The 6,729-nt window shown below is 45.5% G+C and overlaps 1 protein-coding gene across 1 annotated transcript in view; it reads right to left on the bottom strand.

The window, feature by feature from the left end:
* Positions 1-318: 318 nt before the first annotated feature.
* pank4 (pantothenate kinase 4 (inactive)) overlaps positions 319-6,729 on the bottom strand; it is a 71,714-nt gene continuing 65,303 nt past the window's right edge. Inside the window, exon 20 of the transcript XR_015073539.1 lies at positions 319-2,567. The gene's annotated coding sequence lies outside the window, so the exon portion shown is untranslated. The remainder of the gene's footprint in view (positions 2,568-6,729) is intronic.

The raw sequence follows: 6,729 nt of genomic DNA, 5'->3' as shown, positions 1-6,729 counted from the left end.
CATTGCTGCAGGTTACCCTGTCCGCATTGCTGCAGGTTACCCTGTCCGCATTGCTGCAGGTTACCCTGTCCGCATTGCTGCAGGTTACCCTGTCCGCATTGCTGCAGGTTACCCTGTCCGCATTGCTGCAGGTTACCCTGTCCGCATTGCTGCAGGTTACCCTGTCCGCATTGCTGCAGGTTACCCTGTCCGCATTGCTGCAGGTTACCCTGTCCGCATTGCTGCAGGTTACCCTGTCCGCATTGCTGCAGGTTACCCTGTCCGCATTGCTGCAGGTTACCCTGTCCGCATTGCTGCAGGTTACCCTGTCCGCATTGCTGCAGGTTACCCTGTCCGCATTGCTGCAGGTTACCCTGTCCGCATTGCTGCAGGTTACCCTGTCCGCATTGCTGCAGGTTACCCTGTCCGCATTGCTGCAGGTTACCCTGTCCACATTGCTGCAGCAAAATGTATACTCTTCTCACAGACAATTCATGTCTACTGCATATGCTACCTACTGCCTTGTTCATTAATGAATTCATTAACTTATGGCTTAATTAAAGCACATGATGCAACTTACAGGTTGACCACAACAAGCAGCGGTAAATCTGGAAGGGATAGTGGTGCAATATTGCTTTACATTTCACTGTTGTGATTATCTACAGTGACAGATTATTCCCCTCCTCCGTGGATCAATGCACGACACTGAAATATAAAGCAGTACAATCCCCCGTCCCCGACACGTTGCCCCGTAATCCTTCACATTCAGGCTAATATTCCTCAGTTGGTTTCATTCATTATTAACCACCATCATGAAAGGACTCTGCACGTGCAAGGACCACAGGCTCACCCAGGGAGGGCAGCCTGATCAGCAACATCGAAGGGCTGCAGCCTGTTACAGCAGCCTGTATCAATTTTCAATTAATGCTGCAAGTTTAAAAGTAGCACCTCTCCCCTCCGCCCCCCCCCCCCCACGAGAAACAATTCCTTTACTCTGCTTACCTCTTAATTTTTCTTTTAAATTTCACTCTGCAAGGAGATTCCCAACATAGGAAGAGGGTGCAGTGCAGAGAGTGCGATTTCTGCAGTTTCTTACTACGAGGATGAATTAGGTGATATAGCTCAGTACAGTTTGGGCTTACTGCCCAGACCCTAATGAGCCACAAAATACTGATTATAATTTAAGAACTTGTGTTAAAATTAAATGGTGTATAAAGAATCCGCACCACTCAATCATAAAGTGAAATTTATATCAGAGCCGTGTGGTTAGGCCGGACTTTTAACTGACTAACCAAATATAAATCAGATTTCATGGCTGGCTACCAACAAGTTATTTAATGGAGCATCTCAAATATTCATTGCAAGTGCTTGCTCAGCTCAGTGAGTAGCACTCTCATCTCTGGCTCAGAAGGTCCCGAGTTTGAGCCCCATTATGGGCTTGGACATATAGCCTAGGCTGACACTCCAGTGCACTGCTGAGGGAGTGCTGCATTGTCAGAGGTGCTGCCTTTCAGGATAAGGCGTTAAGCCAAGGCCCTAACTGCCTGCTCAAGTGGATGTTAAAATCCCGTGGCACTATTCTAAGAAGAGCAGGGCGTTCTCCTGGTGTCCTACTCAACATTCCTTCCTCAACCGCCACCACCACCAGTCAGCCATTCAAGTTGCTGTTTGTGGCAGCTGTTTAATACATTTCTTATAAAGCACTTTGGCATGACCTTGCATAAATTTTAAGTTTGTTCTTTATTTCTTAACGGCAAATAAAGATTCCTCTATTTGGGTCTTCAATACAATGAGGGCCCATCCTAATTCATCCATCCAGAAAGTTGAGTATATTCAAGACAGAGATCAATAGATTCTTGAATATTAAGGGAATCAAGGGATATGGGGATAGTGCAGGAAAGTGGAGATGAGGTAGAAGATCAGCCATGATCTTATTGAATGGCGGAGCAGGCTCGAGGGGCCGTATGGCCGACTCCTGCTCCTATTTCTTATGTTCTTAAAGGTTTCCTCTCCCCAAGTCACAGCATCTGACAGCTTCTTAAATGAATTGCGCCCCCACTACCTGACCTGCTCGTCACTTTTAGTGTGAAGAACTCCCTGTTGTTCATTCTAAAGTTACTTTTGCCAGCTTGAACCTGTCCTACAGTCACAGTTTAATTTGAAGGAGTGCTGCCGATGCACCTTTTCCATACTGTCTCGTAAACCACGCCACTTTCTTATGACACTTGCCTGGCTCAACAAGGAAGAGATCAAAGCAATAATCAGTTGGGGCTTAAAAAGAAACAGAGTGAATATTGGCATCACTATGTCAGCCAATGAGTTGGAGGCAGCGCAGGACTTGCCATTTTAATTCAGAGTCTCTGAACTCATGACCAAAACTACAGCAGAGTCTCCAGAGTACAACAGGATTATTTCTCCAACAAAATGCATTGTGTGGAGGATAGTTACATAATACAAATTATGTGCGTAAAATCAATCCCAGTTACTTACAGCAGTGATTAACGGGCGAATTACCCAATCATCTTCATTCTGGCCGGGCCTTGTGATGCCATTATATGCAACTATCTTAGCGAGTCAAGATGCTGGTTCTAAATTAAAAAGGCATGATTAAAGTGTCATTAAAATCATTATTTCCATTTAACCTAAAAATAAAAAGCTCCTTCAGTGTCTTGGTTGTGCCTGTTGCGACACTTAGCCAGAGAGATCGGGAAGAGCCCAGGTTTGATCAATGCTGAATAAGCTGATCTCAGCCACGGTGGCAGTACAAGGTAAATTGGTTCAAGCTCCCCCAGGGTTACGGGTGAGGGAAAACCAGCCAGGATTCCTGCGCATGATTGCTGTCTGGTAACTCCCGTTAGAAAAGTGCGAGTGTGCACACACATTGGGCGAGGCCGGGACCAAGCTCGTCTGTGATGTTTCCCACGGTCAAATAGCCAGCGGAGACGCACTGTCTAGGCGCACTCATGAGGAATGGTCGCTTGTCGAGGTGCGGCTTGCGCCTGTGGAACCGTAAAGCAGCAAGTCTGAGCTTTCTGGAAAGATATTTTAAAAAAGAACAATCGCATGAGAATTGATGCTGAAAACCTACTCCATGATCCTTTAACAATCATTCCTGTGTTCATTCAAGTAAGTCCTGCCAGAGGCAGTGTGGGCTTGCACAATTACTAAACTCTGCTGCTTAATGCAGCAGATCCCACATTTGCAGTAAAGTAAGGCAGTTTCAGTTCCTTTCACCCTTTCCTTCCCAAGCCCACTGTAGCTGACATTGTTCATGCGCTGCCTGAAAGGGTGGTGGAAGCAGATTCAACAGTAAACTGGATAAATACTTGAAAAGGAAAAAAATGTTGCTGGGCTCTGGGGAAAGTGCAGGAAAGTGGGACTAATTGGATTGAGCTTTCAAAGAGCCGGCACAGGCACGATGGGCCGAATGGCTTCCTTCTGTGCTGTATCATTCTATGACACTCCAGTCACAACGATAGAAATACTGTGCCATGCAACAACTAGCCATGAACAATATTAACTACAGTGGGCTTGGGTGAGAAATTCTACCCTAAATGTCTACTCCCAGGCTACATCTAATTTAGTCATTTTTAAAGCTATAGAGGCAGGGTTGAACAGCCTCATAAGCGTATATGCCAATTAGGATCACAGTGCAAGTCAAGAGAGTGCACTTCCCCTTTAAATAGTTCCCCTGAGGACAAAGGTCAGTTGTAGTGACCGACATTATCAACAGGCAATCAGTACCCAGGGATCTCAAGTCTTCAAGGGGGGGGAAGGAGGCAGAACTGGCCCATTTTGGTCACAGCAGCTCAGAAAAATAGCAAGTTACACCCTTGAACTTTTTTTTTTTTTTTTTTTTAATTCCCTCCCCCACCCCCCACCTTTCCTGACAGTGCAGATTCATGCAGGGGTACAGGTCAACAGAAATTGACCACCCTCTGGGAGCTGGTCCCAAGTGGTCACAGTTTGTATGTGAGCCCAGTCAGCAAGTGCTGGCAGGCCCCTCTAATTCTTTGAGATTATTTTAAATTTGGCCCCTCACATTATATCACCGACCAATAGAAACAACCCATGACTATTTACTTGACCATAACCCTTCATAATGAAGACCTCCGTCAGCACTCCTTTGAACCTTCACAGCTCCATTGAAAAACCCCTGTCTAAAGTATCTTCATAACTGTAACCATCGCTCCTGGGAACATGCTGCTGAATCTATGCTGCACCTTTTCCCATTGCTTTTATATCCTTCTTATAATGAGGTGCCCAAAACTATGCACAATTCTTGTACTGAGCATTGCTTACTTTGAAACACAATAAGGGCCAGCAATTTAATGCAATACTTGCAAGTCAACCCAACAAGCCTTTTATAACAGCACATCGCTCGTATCTTAAAGCGAGAAAAATTCATACAACACTGATTCTTCCAAGTAGATGGTCACTCCTGCAAAAAGCAGATGTCGGGCTCGGCTGACGCACACTGCAGTTCAAAACAAGTTTTAGTTTAAAAACTTTGAATGATTGCTTGGAGATTTGTGCCAGCCGTTTCAGATCACAGACAAACTTTACCTGCAGTGTTCAGGATGCTTTTCTGGTACAGGTGTCAGCTGTGGCTCAGTGGGTGGCACCCTCGCCTCGGAGTCAGAAGGTTGTAGGTTCAAGTTCCACCCCAGAGACTTGAGCACAAAATCTAGGTTAACACTCCCAGTACAGTACTGAGAGAGTGCTGCACTGTCAGAGGTGCTGTCTTTTGGATAAGACGTTAAACCGAGGCCCCCACCTGCCCTCTCAGGTGGACACAGAAGATCCCATGGCTCTAATTCAAAGAAGCGCAGGGGAGTTCTCCCCGGTGTCCTTGACAATATTTATTCCTCAACCAACATCACTAAAACAGATGATCAAACAAACCAGCTACTCTCTTTAGAAAAGCCAATCTAAGCCATCAACTCAAATAGGCTCCAACTGATTGATTATTTGCAATCAGGTGAAAATTCTGTTATGATTTAATTGTTACAGGTTATGATCATTTGGTGCTGCTGGGTATCTATAATCTGATACACCAAAAGATCGATAAAACGAATTTTTACATAATCCTCACCAGTTGGCAGAATATACCCAATGTTGTCACTCGGCGTATCTGGCTCATTGTTACCAATACTCCATGGGGTGGGGAAAACTATTCTCACAATGCAATATACTTCAATAGAAACCTCTTGTGCAGTCTCAAATTACTCCTCCATTACCAGCCTCACTAACATACCTGTATCCACCAGTACTGTACCCGTGTTATACAGTGACAGACCTGTGCCCACCAGTACTGTACCCGTGTTATAGTGACAGACCTGTGCCCACCAGTACTGTACCCGTTATACAGTGACAGACCTGTACCCACCAGTACTGTACCCGTGTTATAGTGACAGACCTGTACCCACCAGTACTATACCCGTGTTATACAGTGACAGACCTGTGCCCACCAGTACTGTACCCGTGTTATACAGTGACAGACCTGTACCCACCAGTACTGTACCCGTGTTATACAGTGACAGACTTGTACCCACCAGTACTGTATCCCAGTGTTATACAGTGACAGACTTGTACCCACCAGTACTGTACCCCAGTGTTATACAGTGACAGACCTGTGCCCACCAGTACTGTACCTCAGTGTTATACAGTGACAGACTTGTACCCACCAGTACTGTACCCCAGTGTTATACAGTGACAGACCTGTACCCTCCAGTACTGTACTCCTAGTGTTATACAGTGACAGACCTGTACCCACCAGTACTGTACTCCGTGTTATAGTGACAGACCTGTACCCTCCAGTACTGTACTCCTAGTGTTATACAGTGACAGACCTGTACCCACCAGTACTGTACCCCAGTGTTATACAGTGACAGACTTGTACCCACCAGTACTGTACCCCAGTGTTATAGTGACAGACTTGTACCCACCAGTACTGTACCCCAGTGTTATAGTGACAGACTTGTACCCACCAGTACTGTACCCCAGTGTTATACAGTGACAGACCTGTGCCCACCAGTACTGTACCCCAGTGTTATACAGTGACAGACTTGTACCCACCAGTACTGTACCCCAGTGTTATACAGTGACAGACCTGTACCCTCCAGTACTGTACTCCTAGTGTTATAGTGACAGACCTGTACCCACCAGTACTGTACTCCGTGTTATAGTGACAGACCTGTACCCTCCAGTACTGTACTCCTAGTGTTATACAGTGACAGACCTGTACCCACTAGTACTGTACTCCTAGTGTTGTAGTGATAGACCTGTACCCACCAGTACTGTACTCCTAGTGTTATACAGTGACAGACCTGTACCCTCCAGTACTGTACTCCTAGTGTTATACAGTGACAGACCTGTACCCACCAGTACTGTACTCCTAGTGTTGTAGTGATAGACCTGTACCCACCAGTACTGTACTCCTAGTGTTATATAGCTTAAACTTCTCTCTTTAGATATAATTCAAGGCTTGAAGGACATTTGTAATTGTTCGACTGAGTGTTTCGCACAGTTCCAAGTGGGCACAGTATGAAAATGTCACCCGTGCACCATTACACTTTACTAGGACCCTAATGACAACACTGGCATCTGCAGGCCGCACCATCCTTTAACTGGATCTCTTCAAGAGAACAGCTTGCGAAAGGGATAACATTTCACCTGATTGTCTTGAGTGACCAAAAGCAAAACAATGTCCGTTTCCACAAATACTGTGTCTATACAATAAACGTTTTT

Source organism: Somniosus microcephalus, chromosome 25 (assembly GCF_052327205.1).
Source record: "Somniosus microcephalus isolate GS21.2 chromosome 25, FLI_Smic_1.0, whole genome shotgun sequence".
NCBI lineage: Eukaryota > Metazoa > Chordata > Chondrichthyes > Squaliformes > Somniosidae > Somniosus > Somniosus microcephalus.
This window is presented reverse-complemented; position numbering and strand designations above follow the sequence as displayed.